This window comes from Phacochoerus africanus, chromosome 11 (genome assembly GCF_016906955.1).
Source record: "Phacochoerus africanus isolate WHEZ1 chromosome 11, ROS_Pafr_v1, whole genome shotgun sequence".
NCBI classification, from domain to species: Eukaryota; Metazoa; Chordata; class Mammalia; order Artiodactyla; family Suidae; genus Phacochoerus; species Phacochoerus africanus.
The window spans coordinates 120,022,461-120,045,967 of NC_062554.1; the positions used below are offsets into that span (position 1 = coordinate 120,022,461).

A 23,507-nucleotide genomic window follows, 5' to 3' on the forward strand; every position below is an offset into this window, starting at 1 on the left:
TCTCCAGAGTCCCTCAGATGACATGAATGTGTAGCCAGGTTAAAAACCACTATTATTTTTTCTCTTTTTTCCTTTTTTTTTTTTTCTTTTTAGGGCTACATCTACAGCATATGGAAGTTTCTGGGCTAGAGATCAAATGGGAGCTGCAGCTGCAGGCCTATCCCACAGCCACAGCAACACCGCAGCTTGCAGCCGTGCTAGATCCTTAACCCCACTGAGCAAGGCCGGGGGTCAGACCCGCAACCTCAAGGAAACTAGTCAGGTTCTTAAGCTGAGTCACAACGGGAACTCCAAAAATCAGTTTTTAGATGGTTGGTTTCCAAACATTCCAGGCGCTTTAGGATATTTGCTTTCAAACACCAGAGCATATCAGAATCCCCAGGAGGGCTTGTTAAGATTTAGATTGCTGGTCCCACCTCCCCGCCAGAGTTCCTGATTAAGCAGGTCTGGGGTGGGCCCTAAAAATGTTCCGTTTTTAACGAGGTCCCAGGTGATGCTGATGGTGCTGGTTTTCGGGCCGCACTTTGAGAACCATGGGAAATAGAAACTGTGTTAGAAAAGGAAGACTGGAGGGCCCATCCTCAGTGCCTGCCAAGCTGTGTGTGTGCAGCTTCATCCCAGTGCAGATGATGGATGGGGAGCACGAGCCTATGTGCTGGCTGGTAGGAGGGCACAAAAGGAGAAGACAGAACCCCGAGGAAGCCTCGGGATGGAAGGAGGCAGGGCCTGGGGCTAGGCAGCGGCAAGGTTGCCAGCAGCTGTGGAGAGGCGGGGGCTGGGGAGCCTTCACCCTTATTTGATCTCTGGCCCAGCTCCCATCGCCCCCTGCAGCTCAGTGCTGACCTCTGCAAGACTGGAGCAATAGCAATGTTTGGACTGCTTGTATTTGTTCAAAAAGCAGTCCTTTCAGAACATCCATGATCCCCTTTTCATCCCTCTAACAACAACAAAATATTTGGAAGCGGCAGGAAGAAAATCACTCCGGATTTGAGAGCCTTCAGCAGGGTCATGTGCTCCAAGGCATAGCCTCCACCACTCCCTGTAATCTTGTCACCGATTTTTCTCCACTCCTTTCTTTACCAGCTTAGGTGTCCTGATGTGACACCTAGAACCAAGGATCCCATTTTATGACCAAGACGGAAGCTGGCCCGGAAGCAAAACGGTCTCAAACAGCAGAGGGAAAGATGGAAAGAACCTAGGACTTCAATGATTGTCTCGTGCTGCTGAAACAAGCCAACTCTGAGAGAGTCCAGCTTCTGGACGTCTTCCATGTAATAATCCCTTTTTTTTTTTTTTTGTTAAGAGGGCAGAAGGAAAGGAAAGATAAAAAGGAAACAGAAAGAAAAGGGAGGGAAGAGAGAAAAAAGAGGTGGGATAGAAAAAAAAATCCACCGCAGAAGTGGCCCTAGAAATGACAAAAAGACAAAAAAAAAAGGTAAAAGGGGAAAAGATAGACCACCTTTTAAGACTTAGGTGTGCTGGTAAGGAATGACAGAGCTGCAAAAACTGATAGAGAAATCTCTTGCAAGATTGATTTATTAATTTTTAAACGTACAGCCAAGTGGTATTAACAGTCTCAAAATAAGTGAGAGAAACCTTTTTTTTTTTTTTTTTTTTTAGTAGGAAATGCAGCTTCTACAGGTCATAAAAGGTGTAAAGATGGGGCACACTGGCAGGGATGGATCCCTGGCCAGAGAGTCCGAAGCCCCTTCCACCCCCGCAGCTCTTCTCCAAAGGGAACACTCTGTTCCTTTCCTTGGGCGAACCAGACTCAGGCCCCTGCTGGTTCTTGAGTCAGCGGGGAGGCTGACCCAGCAGCCGCCTCCTGGCCAGGTCAGTTCAGTATCTGGGCTCTCTCTGGGCCCTGTTGTCCTTTGCTGAGAGCACCAGCTTCTTCAGCGATGCTGAATTCTCATGAAATGTTAGAGCCTCGTTGCTTTTGTTGCTTTTGTTTGCCTCGTTGCTTTTGTTCTGATGTGTCCTAAAATAATTAGGCTTTTATTTTCACATTATTTCCATTCTCCCCTCCCGGCTAATGAGGCATCTAACTCACCACACCAGGGCAGGGCGTGCTACTATGGTATCCAGTAAACAGTCGCTAAACAAAGCCAAAAGGCCTGCTCAGATCAAATTCCCTTTTGTACTTGCTCTTACATCTGCCCTGAGCTAGGCAGTTGCTGTCAAAAAAATGAAATCCGCTGCACCTCTATGAGGAGTTTAAGAAAAGCAGCCGTTTGGACTTTTTCCAACAACTTCCTTGCAACAGCTTCATTATCCATTTGCTAGTTAGCAAGTTGGTCTAGGAAGAAGTCTTCTTTTACTCTTGGAAAGTATGCACTTGGAAATGCCCGGTAAAAACCAGTATGTGCTGAACGCCTGCTCCCTGCCAGATTCCGAGGGATGGGACAGCATCGCACAGTCAGGCTGGGAACATGGGGGCCGAGGAGAACCAACCAAGAGGCCTGGTGAGCGATCGGCTGCCTGAGACCAGCAGAGCATGTCACCCAGCAGTTGAGGTCAGGCAGGGTCCCTGGGAGGAAGGGACATACTTCCCTGTCTGAGGGCGACTACCTCCCTGTCACCCAGTCCTTGCACATGGAGCCCAAACCCACTCTAGGCAAAGGTGGCTAAGCAGCTGGTCTCCTGTCCAGCCCCCTGCGTTTCCCCACACGTCCCTTCAGACACTGCTGTCAATTCCCAGTGTATTTCACAACTTAGCAGTTCGATGCCTTGGTTATACTCTTAATTCCTTTTCTACACAGAATCTCAATACTCCTTATAATAATAACCCTGGGAGGAAGGAATACTTCTTCCCAAGTAACAACAGGAAAAGTCAGAGAGGTTAAGGAATTTGCCTAAGTCACCCAGCAAGGGGTGAAGCCAGGGTTCAGACTCCCATGGGTCCCATCCTCCACCTGATGGACCCTGGCCTTCAGAGCTGTAATTCGCAATTTTGGCGCCCAGGGCTAATAGCACGAAAGCTCAGCAAATTATATTGTGATTTATTATGTGCCTCAAAGAACAACCAGCAGCTTCCTGTTTTAACTGTTCTTGCTTAGGACAGTTTCTAACTGAAGAAATTCATGCGCTGTCAACATGCAAATGTCATCCTTTTGTTTGTTTCAACGTCTGTGCCAGGCCAGAGCCTCCCTATGGGCCTCACATGGACTGTGCTGAGTCTGGTCCCTGGAGTTCTGCAACCTCACTGCAAACACAAAACACAGAAGAGCTAGCACAGACCATCCCAAGTTGCTTAAATGTCCCATGTCCATGCTAGACCAGAAAAGTTCCGTGTGATCAGAAGGAGAAGTGCCCTGTTGTGGCCTAAAGAGGTTGGGGAGGCTGAAAGGAGGCGACCAGATTGATGTGTGGACAGGATTTAGGGCCGGAGGGGAATTGAAAGCGAGAAATGGAAGCATACAATTGAGGCTGGGACGGGAGAGAACATTGACAAGCGGCAGGATGAAAAGTTGGAAAAGCACGTTGGAGCCAAACTGGTCAGAAATTTCACTACCAGGATGAGGAGCCGAGGGTGGAAGCTGGGAGAAGAGGCTGGAAGTGATGCCCCAAGAGAGAGCATGAAAACCTGTCCTAGAGTGGGAGGGCAGGGGAGAAAAGCCAGAAGCATGCTGAAGGAAGCGTGGGCCCCTGTCCCAGGCACCCCGAATCCCTGCTCTCTGGTCAACAGTACAACTAACTGGGAATGATGATTAACTGCTCAGGGGCAGGCCACGTTGGCTCTTGCGGGCTCTACAATACCTTCTCTAGAAAAAAGGTGTTACAAAGTTGCCAATGTCCACTCCCAGCCTCTTGGATGATCAGCTGCCTACTTCACTCAATTCCTCCTGTCAACCGTACTCAACTCCCTCAGCCTGTTTGCTTATCTATAAAATCAGCATAAAATGATTCCGCCTGCCTAGAGTTATTGGGGAGTTGAATGAGATAACGCACAGAAAATGCGAAGGACTGGGCTGGGCACCAGGAAACATCCACCACATATGAGCCACCTGTGTGACAATCTGCTCCCTTGATCAGTTGGAACCAGCGCCTCCCAAGCCCTGAGCATGCTCTCTGAGGACTCGCCACTGTGGAAAGTGGCTCTTTTTCATTTTCTCTGGGAAACATTAAGCACTAGCAAACCAGCGATCAAGTGCATTTAAAGTGTGAGCCCTCTTGAGTGTCGCCCATAAGTGAATTCGACCCAGGCAGATTTTAAACAAGAGGGTCAGAAGTAGTTGCATTCTGACCATGACGTGTGATGTCATAGTTCCTTATTTATACTATTGCTCTGCATTCAGCCTTTTCTTGTCCCTCTGTGTTTATTCTCTGATGTCCTAGAGCCAAGCTGTCAGTGATGGGAATCTGAGATGCTTTGGACCTCCTCCTGGAAGGGCCCTTCACACTGGACTCCATTCAGTCCATCCTCCCTTGACAGGCCATGCTATTATGTCATGTTATGCAATCCTCATGTCAGCCCCATGAGGTAGGAAGTGTTAAATACATTGTTATATGTGAAGAAATAGAATCTTGGTGGAAGGATCTTGCCCACACTCATGCTTCTGCCCAGCCCTGCAGCCAGAAATCTACCTCTTATATATGTCCCTGAGGCTTTCTTGCACATGCTTCTTTCCCAGGTTGTCGCTCTAAGCCTCACAGTAAGCCTGGTACAGCTGTTACTATGATTTTCAGGTTTAGCATTTCTTGTTGCTGCTACAGGATGCTTGAGAAATCTGTTTCATAATGGTGATTTGCTCTTATCATTACCTATAATCTGTGTACTTGGGAATAAATGTAAATACTGCAAGCGCATATCAGCCCCAAATAGTATCTTCTTTCATGACAAGTAAACGACATGTTGAATGAAAACAAAAGCTGGAGGACAAGGTAAATAGTAAATGGAATTTCTTGCTCACCACTGAAGAAAGTAGGATAGCAGAATTAAAATGGGTTAAAGACCCAATGTTGTCTCTGAGGATGCAGGTTCAGTCCCTGGCCTCACTCAGTGGGTTAAGGATATGGTGTTGCCACAAGTTGCGGCATAGGTCACAGATGCAGCTTAGATCTCGTGTTGCCATGACTGTGGTGTAGGCCAGCAGCTGCAGCTCCAATTTGACCCCCAGTCCGGGAACTCCATATGCTGCAAGTACTGCCTTAAAAAAAAAAAAAAGAAAGTAGGATGACGTGGAGAGTCGATTCAGACAGAAACTAAAGATCAAACAACAGAACATTTTAGCTTGTTTTAATTATGTTTTTACGGTTGGATTCCGAAGAAGATAAATTGTATTTTCACTTCTCCACTTTCCAAATATCTTTGCTTATAAAGTCCGTTTATTGAGTGTCAAACTAAAGAATTTAAACCATGCATTGTATGCATGTATGTGTAATTTAGAACATATAGTCATGTATCTGTGATTAATATGCGAAGGCCCTTAAGGGATAAAGTAAACAGCATGCAAGAAGAGATGGGCAATGTAGGCAAAGAGATGGAAATCCTGAGAAAGACCCAAAAAGAAATGCTAGAGATGAAAAACACTGTAATGGAAATGAAGAATGCCTTTGATGGGCTTATTAGTAGACTGAATACAGCTGAGGAAAGAATCTCTGTGCTTGAGGCTATTTCAATAGAAGTCTCCAAAACTGAAAAGCAAAGAGAATAAAAGCTGGGAAAGAAAAGCAAAAACTAGATCAAAACAAAAACAAAAACCCAAGGTCTATGGGACAACTGCAAAAGGTATAAACTATGAGGAATCAGAAAACAGAAGGAGAAAACAGAAAATTGAACCAAAGAAACGTAGGAAACAGCAATGACTGAGAATTACCCCCCAATTAATGCCAGATACCAAGTTATAGATCCAGGAAACTCAGAGAACACCAAGGAGGATAAACGCCTCAAAAAATCTACAGCTAAACATAGAGAGCATTTTCAAATTCAGAAAACCAAAGGTAAAGAAAAAAAAATTCTTTGTAAGATTTTTATTTTTTCTACTATAGTTGATTTACAATGTTCTGCCAATTTCTGCTGTACAGGGTTAGGGTTAGGGTTAGGGTTAGGGGTTAGGGTTAGGGTTACATATATATATATAAAATCTTCCATCATGTTCCATCACAAGTGATATAGTTCCCTGTGCTCTACAGCTGATCTCATTGCTTATCCACTCCAAATGCAATAGTTTGCATCTACTAACCCCAAACTCCTAGTCTATCCCAATCCCTCCCCATCCCCTTTGACAACTGCAAATCTGTTCTCCAAGTGCATGAGTTTCTTTTCTCTAGAGAGATTCATTTGTGTCATTTATTAGATTCCAGACATAAGTGATATCATATGGCATTTGTCTTTCTCTTTATGACTTATTTCACTTAGTATGAGAGTCTCTAGTTCCTTCCACGTTGCTGCAAATTGCATTATTTTGTTCTTTTTTATGGCTGAGTAGTATTCCACTGTGTATATATACCACATCTTAATCCATTCATCTATCAATGGGCATTTAGGTTGTTTCCATGTTTTGGCTATTGTGAATAGTGCTGCAATGAACACAGGGGTGCATGTATCTTTTTCAATGAAAGTTTTGTCCAAATATATAGCCAGTAGTAGGATTGATGGGTCATATGATAGTTCTGTATTTAGTTTTCTGAGTTATCTCCATGCTATTTTCCATAGTAGTTGTACCAATGTACATTCCCACCAACAGTGTGGGAGGGTTCCCTTTTCTCCACACCTTCTCCAGCATTTGTTTATTTGTTGAATTGTTAATGATGGCCATTCTGACCAGTGGTACCTCATTGTACTTCACTGTAGTTTTGATTTGCATTTCTCTAATAATTAGTGATGGTGAGCGTTTTCTCATGTGTCTGTCGGCCATCTGTATATCTGCTTTGGAGAAATGTCTATTCGGGTCTTCTGCCCATTTTTCAATTGTTTTTGTTTTGTTTTGTTTGTTTGTTTGTTTTTTGCTATTGGGTTGTATAAGTTTTTTGTATGTTTTAGAGATTAAGCCCTTGTCAGTTGCACCATTTGAAACTATTTTCTCCCATGCCATAGGTTGTCATTTTTTTTTTTATGGTTTCCTTTGCTGTGCAAAAGCTTGTAAGTTTGATTAGGTCCCATTTGTTTATTTTCGTTTTTATTTCTATTGCCTTGGGAGACTGACCTAAGAAAAGAGTTGTACAGTTGATATCAGAGAAGGAAAAAATTTCTGAAAGAAACCAAAGGGAAAAAAAACACCTGCTATATAGAGAATCAAAGATAAGAATTAATCCAACTTCTACACAGAAACCATGCAAGCAAGAAGAGAATGGAGTGAATGTTACAAGTTTTCAGAGAAAAAGCTACCAACCTAGAAGTCTGTACTCTGCAAAATTATCCTTGAGAAGTAACAGAGAAAAAGAATTTCTCAGAGAAAAAAAAAATTTGAGGAAATTTGTTGCCAAAAGAACTGCCTTGGAAGAAAAGCTAAAAGAAGTTACATAAAGAGAAGGAAATTACCATGGGTTGGAAACTCAGCTCTGCATGAAGAAAGGAAGAGCATTAAAGAAGGAAAAGTCAAGGTAAAATGAAAACTTTTATTTTTCTTATTCTTAGATGATCTAACGTAAGTTTATTCAAAATAATACTAACAGATTATGTATGCTTATGTATCATATATATCTTATGTATCTATCTGTATATATACACACATATACTTATGTGCATGTGTATGCTGATATAATAAGTGAAATGAATGCCAGTAGTGATACAAGGGACAGGATGGAGTAAATAGGATTTTTTTTTTAAATTAGGATTATTTTGTTATTATGAGGTACACACACAACCTGAGAAATGGTATAGTGTTATTTGAAAGTAAACTTGCATTAGTTATAAATGTATATCCTAACTTTAGGGGAACCACTTAAAAAAAAGAGGAAGAAGTATAACTGATGGAGTTCCCGTCGTGGCGCAATGGTTAACGAATCCAACTAGGAACCATGAGGTTTCAGGTTCGGTCCCTGCCCTTGCTCAGTGGGTTAACGATCCGGCGTTGCCGTGAGCTGTGGTGTAGGTTGCAGACGCGGCTCGGATCCCGAGTTGCTGTGGCTCTGGCGTAGGCTGGCGGCTACAGCTCCGATTGGACCCCTAGCCTGGGAACCTCCATATGCCGCGGGAGCGGCCCAAAGAAATAGCAAAAAGACAAAAAAAAAAAAGTATAACTGATACCTTTAAAAAGTAGAAAATGGAATTATATAAAATTCTCAATTAAAATCGCAAAAGGCAGAATAAGCACAGAAGACAAAAACAGCACCAAAAACCACCGGCAACAAAGAAAACAGTAGCAAATAAGGTAGCTACTGATGAGGCTGATCATCATGGGCGTTCCCACTGTGGCTCAGCAGTAATGAACCTGACTGGTATCCATGAGGATGCAGGTTTGATCCCTGGCCTCACTCAGTGGATTAAGGATCCGGCATTGCCCGTGAGCAGTGGTGTAGGTCACAGACACAGCTCAGGTCCTACATTGCTGTGGCTGTGGCGTAGGCTGGCAGCTGCAGCTCCAATTCAACCCCTAGCCTGGGAACTTCCATATGCTGTGGGTGCAGCTGTTAAAAGTAAAAAAAGAGAGAGAGAGAGAGAGATGATGGATCATCAGAGTAGATAAAAAGGACACACCATGTGGTCTACATGAAACCTACTTTAAATATAAAGACACGTATAGATAAATAAATGGATGAAGAAAAATATACCATGCTAGCAGTAATCGAAAGAAAGAATGGCTGTATTAATTTCAATCAGAGCAGACTTCAAAGCAAGAAATTTATCAAGGATAAACAAGGGTGTGATATAATGATCAAAGGGTCAATACTCCAAGAAGACACAGAAATCCTTAATGTACATGCACCTAACAGAATGTCAGACTATGTGAAAATTGCTTGTTAAGCACGAATCAGGGAAAGAGTGTTGAGGAGTATGTGGCTCAGATTCTGGAAGAGCCTTCTGGAACGCCTTCTCTACCATTCTCCTGACACCCCTGGGTAAATACTACTGTGATTCTTACTATTCGGCCCTCTTCTTCTAGGCTGGGTACAGGATCATTCGTATCTACCATTTGATTCTGTTCAAATAATGTGAACTTATTACAATTTACTTTGTCATTACTTTATGTAATGTAAGCTTCCAGTAAATTTTTGTTTATCTGATCTTAATGTAGCAAACCACGAAATCCTCAGCAATAAATTTAAATTTGCAAAATCTCCTCCAAGATAGGTTGCATCTGCAGATGGTTAATCTCAATTACATTGTGTCCTATTAGCAACTTCCTTCAATGTCAGACAATGTCTGGCCATGTCCCCAATGTCTGGAGGTGCTCGCTATATTGCCCACACAGACAACTAATGTGTTTTCAATTCTAAAAGTGCTAAAATATCCAGTCAGTTGTGATGGAACATGATAGAGGATAATGTGAGAAAAAGACGGGGTCACTTTGCTGTACAGTAGAATTTGACAGAACACTGTAAATCATCTATAATGGAAAAAATAAAAATCATAAAACAAAAGTAAATAAAGTGAGCTCTAGTATACAGAAAAAAAATTAAAGTGCTAGAAGATTCTGGAGGGAAAGAGGAACTACATTTATATTGTCTTGAAACATACATGACTACACAGAGACTGGTCTCACATGATTCTTCTTTTTTTGTTTTGTCTTGTTTTTTGTCTTTTTAGACAAAAAGGAAACTTCCCACAGCATATGGAAGTTTCCAGGCTAGGGGTCGAATTGGGGCTGCAGCTGCCAGCCATAGCCACAGCCACATGGGATTCAAGTCACATCTGCAGCCTACACCACCGCTCACGACAATGGCAGATCTTTAACGCACTGAGCAAGGCCAGGGATTGAACCTGCATCCTCATGGATCCTAGTCGGGTTTGTAACCTGCTGAGCCACAGCAGGAAGTCTCTACATGGTTCTTTTATGTCTGATGTAGCTCAGGTGTACAGACAGCTGACATCCTGGAGCTCATAGTAACAGAGTGCCTATTGGCATACTTGAATATCTAATATCTGTGTGCTACTGTAACAAAATACCATGCATTGGCTGGCTTAAACAGCAGTCATTTACTTCTCACAGTTCTTGATGCTGAGAGGTCCCAGATCCAGGTAACAGCAGATTTTGTTAGGAGGAGAACTCTCCTCCTAACTCACAGACAGGCAGCTTCCTGTGTGTTCAGACGTGGAGAGAGGTGAGCTCTGATTTCTTCCCCTTCTTAAAAGGGCCCTAATTCCATCCCAGGAGCCCCATCCACATCACCTAATCTAAACCTAATTATCTGCCGAAAACTGCTCCTCCAGCTACCATCATATTAGTAGCTAGGGTTTCAAAATATGGGTTTGGGGAGGACACATTCAATCCATAGAGAACACCACTGGGTTCTTTTGTGCCAGGTATTTTCTATTAAGTGGAGAAATGGTTGAAAGTTGTCAGTATGCATACAACTGGTTTGGGTACAGAGCCCAAATGAATGGTAGCACAGAGAGGTTTGTTTTCTAACCAGCCTCTTACATGAGCATCAGCTAAAAGGGAAAGGAAATGGAGGTCCCTCGATATTAGACGGTGCTTTTGCTGAGGGCAGTGCAGGGTCCTTTAAGGCCACATTTAGAGACAGCACTAGACCTTTCTTTCCATCCCTCATCTGCTCCTCTGGACTCCAAAGCACTGCCTTGCTCCAAAAAGGAAAATTAAAAACAGAAATTCTCAAGTGGTTTGATAGTAATTCAGCCCAGCAAATTTTACTTTCCATTAAAGTCACCAGCTGTCATGTGCTTCACTTTAAGTGGAAATAACTTGCTCTCAAAGAACATTTATCAATTGATGTCACTTATTAGTCTTATTTTCTCCTAATGAAAAATGGACTTGCATTAGTGCGACTTTGGTGACAGGAAACCAAACTTGATGATCCGCCCCCACCCCGGGGAAAGCTAATTGCTCTACCAGCCAGCTCAGCGGATTGACACTGCGGTCAGGGGAAGGGACTCTGGGGGAACAGAGCAGAGCATTGGCGATAATGTTCGATCCTCTTGCGAGGGGATGAGCTCACAGTGCCTCTTCCCTTAAAAAACAAACGAAAAAACTGCGATTAAAAATGCTGTATAGCAGTTCTCTTGTGTTTGCAGCAGGTTAAGGATCTGGCATTGTCACTGTGGTGGCTCAGGTCACAGCTGGGGGTGGATTCGTTCCCTGGCCTGGGAACCTCCACATGCCGTGGGCACAATAACAACAACAAAAAAATCCTATATAGCACAGGGAACTCTATTCAATATCCCGTGATAACCTGTATGGGAAAAGGATCTGACAAAAAAAAAAAAGACTTTCCAGTGTTGAGTTTTGGCGAGAAGATTAAATATTTTAACGTTATTAGCAGTTTGAGGGAGGCAGCCCTCCTCATACACATGTGCTCAGAGCCTGTCACAACTGAGACCAGATCCAGCCAGGGCTCTTCTCAGAAGTGTTACTGGGGACTTGCCCCTATGTCCAAGTGCCTCGAATCTCTTGTCTGTGGCCAGTGGAATAATCTCTTCAAGAACAAAACAAAGCAAAAACAACCTCTGGACTGAAGCTCCCCGAAGACTGAACCATGTCATGTGCAGCTGTGACTCTGTGGCACCTGACCAAAGAGCTTGTACCCTCGGGAGCTGCCTGCAAGGGAACAGCTCTGCAGACAGAAGGCAGGAGGGTGAAGCCTAGGACCACCCAGCTTTACCTACTGGGCAGCCACAGGCTCTTCTAGGGTCACTCCAGCAAGGTCCCAACCCACTGAAAATGACCTGCAGGGACGAGAGACATGGGGAGCTAATTAAACCAATGACACAAGGAAACAGGAAATGAACAACTCCAGCCCTGAGCAGCCTCCCAGTCCTGAGTGCTGGAGGCGCCCTTGACCTGTGTCCTCAGAAGGGCTGGATGGGCTCTCTTGCCTCACCAGCCCCGACGTGCACAGGACGAGCATCACACACACCACTGATGGGAGAGCTCCCGGGGCAAATGGCTTAGTCCAAACCTGGGGCCATCACCAGCGCCCTTCCAGCTGAGGCAAAGTTCTCCCAAGGCCCCTGTCTCCACGCTCACAGTGAGGGCTCAGAAGTGCCCAAGAGTTTCTGGATAATGTCCTCGATGACAGACACCAAAGCACTGTCCTCCAAGCACAGCGCTGGGGCGGTCGCCAGGGAAGATGCCCCTGGCAGCTCCCGTCCACTCAGCTGGGGCAGCTCCAGGAACACTAAATTCTGGCCCCGCTTGCAGCCAAGCCTGGTTACTTTAGATTCCCTCTCCTCCCCGCTTGGCTTTTCAAGCAGGAGCCAGCCAAGGTATTCGTCATATTTCCTAGCTACCCTGCTGCTTGATTTATGCTCCAGTGGGGCAGGGGCGAAGACTCCAGGGGGAGGGGCAGGTGAAGGCAGGGCGGGGGTGGGGGTTGAGGGGGTGCTGGAGGGTCCTGCCACCCCAGGGGTCCCTGGAAGGGGCCCTGGTTTGAGGATCAAGCCTGTTCAGTCCAGTGGGTGCTGAGGAACCTACAGGCTCCATGGACTTGAGGGGAAGAGACACAGTCTCTCTCTTTCTCACTGCGAGATGTGGCCATAAAAGGAGTGAGGTTTCATCTGCCCTCAGGCTTCACCTAAAAGGGCTTTCAGAAAAATTTCCAGCCTTGTCCTGTGGGACATTGGATGTGGTCTCACTGGCCAAAGAGAAAACGAGCAACAGATGAAGCCCGTGCGGATGCAGGGGCCAAAACCGAAATGTAAATCACCTCCAAATATGTGCTGCTCCCTCCAAAGCCTCTCTTGGCTCTCCTCAGAGGATCTTTGATTGGAGACTTTCCCCCATGGGGTGGGGGGGTCTGCTGCTGATATGCAGGAAGACATTTGAGGACCCATGTTGCATGAAGACAGAGCCTTATCGTTCACTGTGCTTTAATGTGTCTGTTGCGGTGACTCTAAATGGTTGAAATACCGACTGCCCCTCTTGCTTAAACTAATCCCTGTAGGACGCTCCCATAAAAGCTCAAGATGCTGTCATCCAAGATGAATAAAAATGCCTCTTTTTATTCCACTGCATATGAAAACATGAGATCACTGGAATATATTTAGACTGAGATTTGGCAGCCTCTCCATGTTTACAATTCTTGGACTCGAAGCTCTAATGTGAATTGGAGGCACTCTTCTCTCTGCACCTTCTTTTCTTTCTCTGAGAAGGTGAAGGCCTGTTCCAAGAGTTTAGAATCCCTTCTCTTGTTAGTTCCTGAAGTTAACTTTGCTCCGTAATTAACGAGGTGCTCAGGACCACTGACCAGCTCCAGAGGTGGCATCTTGAGGTGTTAATGTGTCTGTGTGACCACTGAAGATGCTCCCTACCGGGGCAGAGCATCCATTGGGTTTGATGAGAAGCTGTAAAAATACTGACTTGGAGTTCCCACTGTGGCTCAATGGGATCAGTGGCATTTCTGCAGCGCCAGGATGCAGGTTTAATCCCTGGCCCAGCGCAAGGGGTTAAAGGATCCAGTGTTGCCGCCGCCACGGCGTAGGTCGCAGCCGTGGCTCAGATTCAGTCCCCGGCCTGAGAACTTCCATATGCCACTCTTGCAACCATTTAAAAAACATACAATTTTTAAAAATCAAAATACAGATTTTCCTCAGTTCTTCCACTCGTAGCTTGGTCTAATTGCATCAGGTGAAAGTCTAAAATGCCTTATAGTCACTGACTCTTGTTATTACGTAGATTTGGGGTTCTTTCCGGAGCCTTCAGGAATGGCATGGAATCAACAGGAGGCTGCCTGCACACTGCTCTCTCATACCATCTGTCTCGAAGATTCTCAACATCAGCTGCACGTTAGACTCATCAGGAAGCCTTAAAAAAACACTGATACCCGGTCCCCAATCCACAGTGATTCTGATTGTATTGATCTGGGGTGCAGCTGAGCATCAAACGTTTTTAAAACAGTATTCAATTCTACATTTATCTTTACAAATCATATCACAGGAAAAAGATTTGGAAGAACATTCAGTGATATGCTCATTGACTATCTCTGATAAGCAGAATGGAGAGAAAATTGTATGCATTTAAATATACTTTTTTCCTTATGCCCTGCATTTTTTTTTTTTTTTTTTGCAACAAAGCAACTTGCAATGAAACAAATGGTTGTGGTAAAGGAGGGAAAAGCCATTTCCCACTTGAAAAAAGCTCAAGTTACTCAAAACAGAACTCTTCATCTGCTTTCATTTCAGAAGCTCCTTGGTGGCTCAGCAGGTTAAGGATCCCGTGTTGTCACTTCAGTGGCTTGGGTCACTGCTGCCGTGGGGGTTTGATCCCTGGCCCAGGAATTTCCACATATTGTGGGTGTGGCCACAATTTGGAAAGCCACACGGGGTCCTCACCACCGCCCTCGTGCCGTGGTCATCCCAGCCTCTCCCTCCCCGAGCTCCATTCGCCCAATTACTTACGAGGTCTCTACGTTGGCTTCCTTAGTGCTCCTTAAATCTCTCTGCTTCTGACCACACATGCCCCTTTCCTCTGCTACCTCCAGGTGGACCTCTCCCTGTCTTGCTTCCGTGGTGATGGAGCTGGCTCCTCCCCAGGCTCTGGGCTCGGTCCTCCAGGCAGCAGGGTACACTGCAGCCCCGTCTCTGCAACGCCCTTCACCACCACCTGCCACTCCCCAGCTCAGAACCTTCAGTGACGTCCTCTGATTTCCAGAGCACACAGTGGCCCCATGCATGGTTCATCATGCCCACCAGCCTGCCCAGTCTCATAGCCCCTGGCCCTGCCCCTCCCCTTCCACCACGTACAACAGTTGAAGGTCCCCAAACATCCCCTTGGTGCAGAGCCTTCGTTGTGCTGGCCACAGCTTGGAATGCTCTTCCTTCCCACCCTAACCATTTTCCCCAGTAGACTCCTGCCTCTCAGGAGTCTGCTGAGCCTCCTTCTGCAAGGAGTTTTCACTTTACTGGCTCCTCAACACCCAGTCCCTTTCAATCACCTATATCCCTGTGTCTTTGTCTAGTGTTGGTTATTTGTGTGTCTGTCCATCTGTCTGTCTCCCACACTGCTCTGGCTTCCTTGAGGATTAGGAACTATCACATTTGTGGGGTTTTTTGTTTGTTTGTTTGTTTGTATTTTCTAGGACCACTCCCGAGGCATATGGAGGTTCCCAGGCTTGGGGTCCAATCAGCCAACCTACGCCAGAGCCACAGCAACACAGGATCCAAGCTGCGTCTGCAGTCTACACCACAGCTCACGAGACCTGAATAGACATTTCTCCAAAGAAGATATACAGATGGCTAACAAACACATGAAAAAATGCTCAACATCGCTGGTTATAAGAGAAATGCAAATCAAAACTACCATGAGATATCACCTCACACCAGTCAGAATGGCCATCATTAATAAATCCACAAATAACAAGTGCTGGCGGGGGTGTGGAGAAAAGGGAACCCTCCTACACTGTTGGTGGGAATGTAAACTGATACAGCCACTATGGAGAACAGTTTGGAGATACCTTAGAAATCTATACATAGAACTTCCATATGACCCCGCAATCCCACTCTTGGGCATCTATCCGGACAAAACTCTACTTAAAAGAGACACGTGCACCCGCATGTTCATTGCAGCACTATTCACAATAGCCAAGACATGGAAACAACCCAAATGTCCATCGACAGAGGATTGGATTTGGAAGATGTGGTATATATACACAATGGAATACTACTCAGCCATCAAAAAGAATGACATAATTTGCAGCAACATGGATGGAGCTAGAGAATCTCATACTGAGTGAAATGAGCCAGAAAGACAAAGACAAATACCATATGATATCACTTATAACTGGAATCTAATATCCAGCACAAATGAACACCTCCTTAGAAAAGAAAATCATGGACTTGGAGAAGAGACTTGTGGCTGCCTGATGGGAGGGGGAGGGAGTGGGAGGGATTGGGAGCTTGGGCTTATCAGACACAACTTAGAATAGACTTACAAGGAGATCCTGCTGAATAGCATTGAGAACTTTGTCTAGATACTCATGTTGCAACAGAAGAAAGGCTGGGGGAAAAACGTAATTGTAATGTATACATGTAAGGATAACCTGACCCCCTTGCTGTACAGTGGGAAAATAAAAAAAATTTAAAAAAAAAACCTTATGGTCTCCAGAGGAGACAGTTTGGGGGGGTGGGGGGATGTGCCTGGGCTGTGGGATGGAAATCCTGTGAAATCAGATTGTTATGATCATTATACAACTACAGATGTGATAAATTCATTTGAGTAATAAAAAAAATGGAAAAAAAAAAGTTGAGAAAATAAAAAAAAATACACCACAGCTCATGGCAACACCGGATCCTTAACCCACTGAGTAAGGCTAGGGATTGAACCCTCAACCTCATGGTTCCTAATCGGATTCATTAACCACTGCGGCATGATGGGAACTCCTTTTTGGGGGTTTTTTTTGTTTTTGTTTTTTTTGGTTTTTTTGTTTGTTTTGTTTGTTTGCATTTTCTAAGGAACTGTCACGTTTGTGCCCCAAGCACCACTCACATCACCTGACCTTTCCTGGGCATTCAGTGAATGAGGCAAGGAATGAATGGACAGTATCGATCCCTTACATTTGTCCAGCTCTCCATGTTCTTTCAAAGTATCGTGTATGTGTTTGAGATTGGAAGCTGTGCCCAAAATCGTTTTCAAAGTACCACCTCCACCTGCCACATATTAATTTATCCTCTGGGCAAGTTTGGGAGAGAGGAGGAGTGTATTCCTGGTAGTGAAAGTGGGATGCGTGATAATGGGGAGAGCCTGCTGCTCAAAGCCATGCAGCTGGCACGTGGGAGGCCCAGGAGGCAGACTGCCTGTGTTCTTGTCCCTCGCCACCTCATGTCCCCGCCGGTGGCACTGGCCTGGCTCCCCAGTCAGCCCTGGGAGGCTCCCCACAAAGAAATGGAGATGGTGAGACATTTAAAACACTGCCTCCTCCATTTTCAGCCACGCTTTCAGAAGGCGAGGGAGGGGAAACCAGGAGATCTGACGTGGAACCCGCAGCTCTGATGAGTTGAGGATGAGCTACTCAAGGGTCCGCTGTCTTCCACGGCCAACAGCTTCCAGAGACAGAGCAGATTTGGTGTGTGCGGATTTCACCTCTCTGAAGGGAATACAAACTCACTGATCCCTTCCACTTTAACCAGGCCTCTGCTGCCAGGGGATCCTTTCCAGAACATAATCACTGGAGGGGAGAGCAGAGCCACCTGTCTCCTGACTCCCTGGCCCACAGACCACATCCCCAGACTGTGCACAAACCGTAACGGAAACCATGGCTCCTGGCTCTGCCCATCCAGCCAGATGCGGGAGAAAGACATCAGGAGGGCCTTGGTCTGGCACCCCTGGGTGCCATTCTCAGCTGGTCTTTGCGTTCATTCTGACCCAGACGGCGATCCTGGGCCCCCCTCTACTCAAGCAGGTGTTGGAGGAGGTCACTGGGAGGGCGTGGTAATCAAAGGCTCCTCCCCTCCTCCTGGCCCACGTAAGGTGCATTCTGCTTGCCTCTCCCCACTAGAAGCTGCCCAAGGACCCAGCCTTGAAATCATGAGCTGCTCTGTAGACCCTCTGGAAGGTGTATGTGTTTGTACCCAGTCACAGCCTCTATATAAACCTTTCAGATTCTGACGGGGCGGGGTGGGGGGCACCAAGACCTGCTCATCTTGCACCTGCCTAGGACAGGACAGGCTTATGTGTAAGGTCCCTTGCTTATGAAACCTGCCAGCTACCAATTTAATATCTGCTGCTTTCCTGTCTCTCCCTCCCCTCCACGTTCAGGGAACCCAGTTCCAATTATACCCAGGGAAGTTCCCGAGGTTTTGAATTAGCAGCAGGGCCAGAGGGGTATCTTCAAGATCTTCTTCCCAGGAGAATGCGGGGGCGGGGGGGGGGGGGCATGGAGGGCAGGTTGTAAGGGTTGGGGGATGCTGAAGGGAGTTCTTCACCCACCTCAGATGCCTCTGCAAGTTATAGTATGGAGCCCTGGGATAGACACTCTCCCTACAAGGACCAGAAAGTCACATAGCTGAGCTCAACAAACTTTTGTTTTCTTTTTGGCCATACCCTGGGCATGCAGAAGTTCCCAGGCTGGGGACTGAACCTGTGCCACAGCAGTGACAATGCTGGATCCTTAATTGGCTAGGCCACCAGAGAACTCCTCAACCAACTTTTAACAGGCACTTATGATGTGCCAGCTAATTATGCCAAGAGCCAGTCAGATAGGGATAATTTTTTTTTGTCTTTTTACCTTTTCTAGGGCCGCTCCCGCAGCATATGGAGCTCCCAGGCTAGGAGTCTAATCGGAGCTGTAGCCTCCGGTCTACACCAGAGCCTCAGCAACACGAGATCCAAGCCGCGTCTGCGACCTACACCACAGCTCACGGCAACGCCGGATCGTTAACCCACTGAGCAAGGGCAGGGATCGAACCCGCAGCTGCATGGTTCCTAGTCGGATTCGTTAACCACTGCGCCACAATGGGAACTCCCAGACAGGGATAAATTTGACCTGGCTTCTCACCAGGAAAAAAAAAAAAAAGCATCTATACATATAGAAAAATAACCATAATACCTGGAAAATAGTGACAAGAGATGCAAGCAAGGTGCTTTAGGAAAGATGATTGCCCCGTGGGAATTCAGCAAAGACTTCCTGGAGGAGGTGGCGTTATTTAAGCTGAACTTGAAGTGAGGGTAAAATTTGGACGTGAGACATTATTGTTTGGGGAATGGGGTGGGTGGAATAGTAAAGATAGTGAAGCCTTTTCTAGCTGCAATGGCTGTTGTTGAATTGAATCACCTGACATTGCTGATATTTTACTGTTTCACCTACAGTAACATGGATGTCAGATGCTAGAACGTAATACTTCCCAGGGAAGTGGAGATAGGAACCCCAGATTGTAGAGAGAAAACAAGGAAGGTGTTCAGTGTCTGTCCGTAGCTGGTAAACTTTGCACCCAATTTCCCCTTTTGACCATCTACAGATAGAAATCTTCTAGGGATGGCATTTTCCTGATACTGCAAAGTCGGTCGATTGTCCAAAGACTTGCACTTTCGAATCGGACTGAACTGGAAGGCACTATTGCACCCTCAAGTCTGAAAGATTTGAGTTCAAATCCTGACTCTACAACTTGTGAGCTATACGACCCGCTTCGTGACCTTCTCCATACTTGGCTCACCTGGAAATCGGTGGTAATAACAGCACTGCCCTTCCTCCTAAGATCGAGGAGATGATTATGGGAGGTGATGCCTACATTGCTTAACGCAACAGCTGGCCCTCGGGACCTACCCGGAAGCGATGTGACCCTGTGTCAAGAGGCACCGTGGATGACGTGGTAGCCACACATCATAAAGGCAATGCCATCCTCATTTTGGTGGAGGTGACAAGACTGTGACCTATTTTAGCACCTCCTTCGGTCATAAGCAAAGGAGGAAAGGAGACAAACGGAAACACAATGCTTGAGTTTCTCAGGCCAGGTGACAAGAATAACCAGGGCTGGACCTGATCCTGTAAAGCCCTTCGATTGCATGCAAACTTCAGAGCAAACCCGCTAAGGAATTTCAGTTCCCAGGTCTCCCCTGGCAGGCACACCTGGCACAGAGATGGGTTCTTTGCGCAAAAGCCTTTCTGCCAAGCGACCAACTCAACCACCATGGAGTGGTTCCTGGGAAAACAGCCGAGATTCTGGAATGGCAGGCTTGCTTGGGCACCAGAGGTGCAGGAAAAACAGACACTTGGCTTTCCAGGAAAGGAAATCTCGGCCAATTAGGAAAATCTAAAACCAGAGAGGTAAGGCAGCCAAGGGCACATCCCGTCTGGAAAGCTCAGGGTGGGGACAGGCACCAACCCGGGTGAGGGGTGGCTAACCTGTCTTGGTTCCCAGCCTGCCACTTTATCTGAAGCCATTTCCTGCTGCGCATGGGGACAGCGTCCTACCACCACCAGGAAGACTGGCTTGTGTGTTTTATCATCGTCATCATTAAGGATTTTTAAATGAAATTTGGGATTCGAAAGTAAATAGCCCTTGGGATGGGGCGCTGCCTGGAGAGTAAGAGCGCTTTGGGAACATTCTCTGCCAGCCTCCCCTGGCCCTCCCGCCTGCCCTTCCCCCTCATCACTGTCCTTGGTGACCTACATCTCCAACCAGAGGGGGTGTAGGACCATCAAGGGGGCCTGCTCTGTCCCCGTTTCCGGCAGGCTCCTCAGGACAGCTTGGCTGGCATCTTCCTGCTTCTGGGTTCATTTTCTACCACTCCCTCCCACCCAAAAGAATTGGTGGATATGGGGCAGGAGTGCGTTGTGAACATCCTGAGACAGGGTCCTCTCTGGGGACCAGAGCCCCCTGTAAAAGCGCTAAGGGCAGCACTTCTCCCTGCTGCCCCGAACAATTTCCTCGCAGTTTAAATTTTCATTTAAAGTCACCATTTCCAGTCCTACTGACAAGTCTGCAGGGTCGGAAAGTGGCCTGGCTGGGAGCAGCAGCGCGGGCAGCAGGCAGCCAGGCCTGGCCGGTGTGTTGACAGCTGGGAGCCATCCCGGCGGCCTGGGGACCAGTTCACGCTGCGAGATCGGTTCCGCCCACCCTGACTGGGCCAGAGCTCCTGCCATGCAGCTCCAGGCCCTCGCACTCAGGAGGCATCTTCTCTGTCCTTCCCTCTGCAGCGTCAGCAGGCCTGGCTCTTCACCTCGCCTCCTCGAGGGAGCTCTGGAGAATTTCCCCTCTAATTTCAAAGAAAGCATCTCCTACTCGGTCCCACTGTGACTGCCTTTAAAGACTAAAGCTACCCAGGGAGATCATTCGGCCAAAGGTCAGAGGGCTCAGCCCCATGCTGGGCTCCCTGATGCAAAATAAGTGAGTCCACAGGCCCATCTCGGGAGAAATGGGACAGGAGGACCCCCTGGGTTGAGACCCCTCTTGCTCATGGATTCAAGTTCCCATGTATACTGGCAGCAGCCCAGGAGTGGAGTCTTTCCCCAGGAGGTGACATTGGCATTGCATCTTGAAAAAGGAAGAGGCGCCAGGGGAGAGGGACAGCATTTGTCAAAGGTCAGGAGACAGGCATTGTGAGCCCTGGGGCTCTTTCTGGTTTGTGAAAAGCAGGAAGTCCCCTGAGCAGAGTCTGCAGAGAGGCCTGGAGCCAGACCAGGAATGGCCTCCTGGGTAAATGTTCAACAAGCAGCTGTGGGCCGAACTGGGCAAGTTGCTGACATGTAATATCTGTACCAATTTCCGTGGTGTAAATACCTCCCTCCGTGGCAGGTTTCAATCTACCAATAGTTTGACTCGCAACTCACAAAAATTCCTGGAGATTTAACAGTCAGTTTGCAAACTGGCAAAGGCCAGCTCCAACAGCAATGGTGCTTCACACATCAGATGTAACCCCCCCTCCCCGTCCCCACTCCCCCATTCCCTGCCAAAGAATCTCTACAAAGGCCTTGGGGAAGGGGCCCCATTAATTAACCCAGTCTCCCTCACCTCTCCTTGCCCATAGCTGTTCCTTCTATCTGCCTCATGGACACAGGCGTGAAGCTCAGTCACTTTTCCTGGAGATCCACAAAAAAATGCTCCCTCACACAGCATAGCCGCCCTGTGGAGGGGAGAAGGCCCACATCACAACGATGCTAATGACATCAAATGTTAAACTGCCCATTCTTAAATTTCTCCTTAGCCATTTCCATCATGCTGGGCTTTGGTTCCTGCCATAGTTCTTTGTCCCCCTCTCTCCAATCTTGACCGACTCCCTCTGTCCTTGACACGCCCCCCCCTTCCCCCAAGCCCTCCTATCTATCAAAGAGAGCAATTTGGCCCTTTCTCCCCACCCCTGGCCCAGGCCTTCACTGCTTGGTGCAAATCCAAGCCACCAATGGCTATTTCCAGTCCGAAGGACTTCTGGGCGTGGAGAGAAATGTTGACCATGATTTATATCTAGTTTAATGCCCATTTAATGTCCACTAATCTTATGAAATTATAGTTTAAAATTATGAAGAGAGTTTATCAGCATTCTTTTAAATATGCACACATTGCTCATAGCTACTGAAGTAAACATTCATTGTAAACAACAATGTACCACCACACACCTGTCGGACGGACCAAAACCCAGAGCACGGACAGCACTGATGCTGGGAGGATGCGGAGCAACAGGAACGCTCATTCATCGTTGGTGGGAATGTAAAAAAATGGTGCAGCCAACATTTCTCCCAGAGCTAAACACAGTCTTACCGTCCGATCCAGCCGTCGCCATCCACGGTCTTTACCTAAACGCGCTGAAACTCGCCCACACAAAAACCTGCACACAAATATCTAGAGCAGCTTTTTCATAATCACCAAAACTTGGGAGCAACCAGGGAGTCCTTCAGCTGGTGAATGGACAAACTGATACAGCCAGAAAATGGAATATTATTTAGAACTAAAAGGGAAGAAGAAGAAAAAAAAAAAAAAAAAAAAAGAGCTACCAAGCCATGGAAAGACATGGAGGAAGCTTAAATGCATGTTGCTAAGTGGGGAAAAAAAAGCCAGATTATAAAGTCTACATGCTGTATGATTCCAACTGTATGAAAATCTGGAAAAGACAAAACTATGGAGACAGAGGAAGGAACAGTGGTGGCCAGAGCCTCGGAGGGGGGGGGCGGGTGTCATGCGGAAGGATGAATAGACTGAGCACAGAGGCTTCTAAGGGCAGTGAAAGTCCTCTGTAGGATGCCACAGTGGTGGGTTCATGTCATTATGTATTTGTCCGAACCCCTGGAACGCACACCATCCAGAGCGAACCCTAATGTGAACGAGGGACTTTGGCTGATGATGCTGCATCAGGGCAAGCTCACAGATTGTAGTTCACGTACCTACCACTCTGGCGGGGGGAATGTTGATAGTGTGAGGCTTGTGTGTGGTTGGGGCACAGGGCGTAAATGGGAATTCTCTCACTTCCCACAGTTTTGCCGCAAACCCAAAACTGATCTACAAATAAATTCTTTTCTTAAAAATGTCATGAATTTAGCACATTGGATTTTCACAAACATTTAACATGGATTGCATACTTACAGAAACACCTCTGAACACTTAGCTTAATTCACAAATTTAATACAGCAGATCCCTCCAAAACCTCAAGGTATAAAATATATGCAAAATATCCTGATTCCAAAGCTATTTAATACCCTTACATCAAAACCAGTTATAAGAGTGCTAATATGGTAGGATTTTATTTTGTTTCTTATCCTGAATTCCACACCTTCCTGGGGTGCCAGTTTTGACACCTTCCTAGGATTTCAGTGATTTTACCGAATACTATTTTTACCTTCCTAGGGATTTTAATAATCTTACCAGACCAAAAGAAAAAGAAAAAGCACCACTTCAGGGTGCCAGAATTGCAAAATCTGGGTAATTGAACAATTAATTCTGGGTCAGGATGTGAGCCTGGGTTGCAAAGTCCTGGGAGAAGACATCAAATGGGGGGAGGGCTAGCTTCTTTTCATAATTTTTC

At 46.4% G+C, this 23,507-nt stretch overlaps 1 long non-coding RNA gene across 1 annotated transcript; it reads left to right on the forward strand.

The window, feature by feature from the left end:
• The first annotated feature begins 210 nt into the window (after positions 1-210).
• On the forward strand, positions 211-23,012 carry LOC125111516 (uncharacterized). The gene is made up of 4 exons (XR_007130874.1): positions 211-1,271; positions 1,624-1,833; positions 7,271-7,545; positions 19,013-23,012. It is a non-coding gene; the product is annotated as an uncharacterized LOC125111516 (long non-coding RNA).
• The last annotated feature ends 495 nt before the right edge of the window (positions 23,013-23,507 follow it).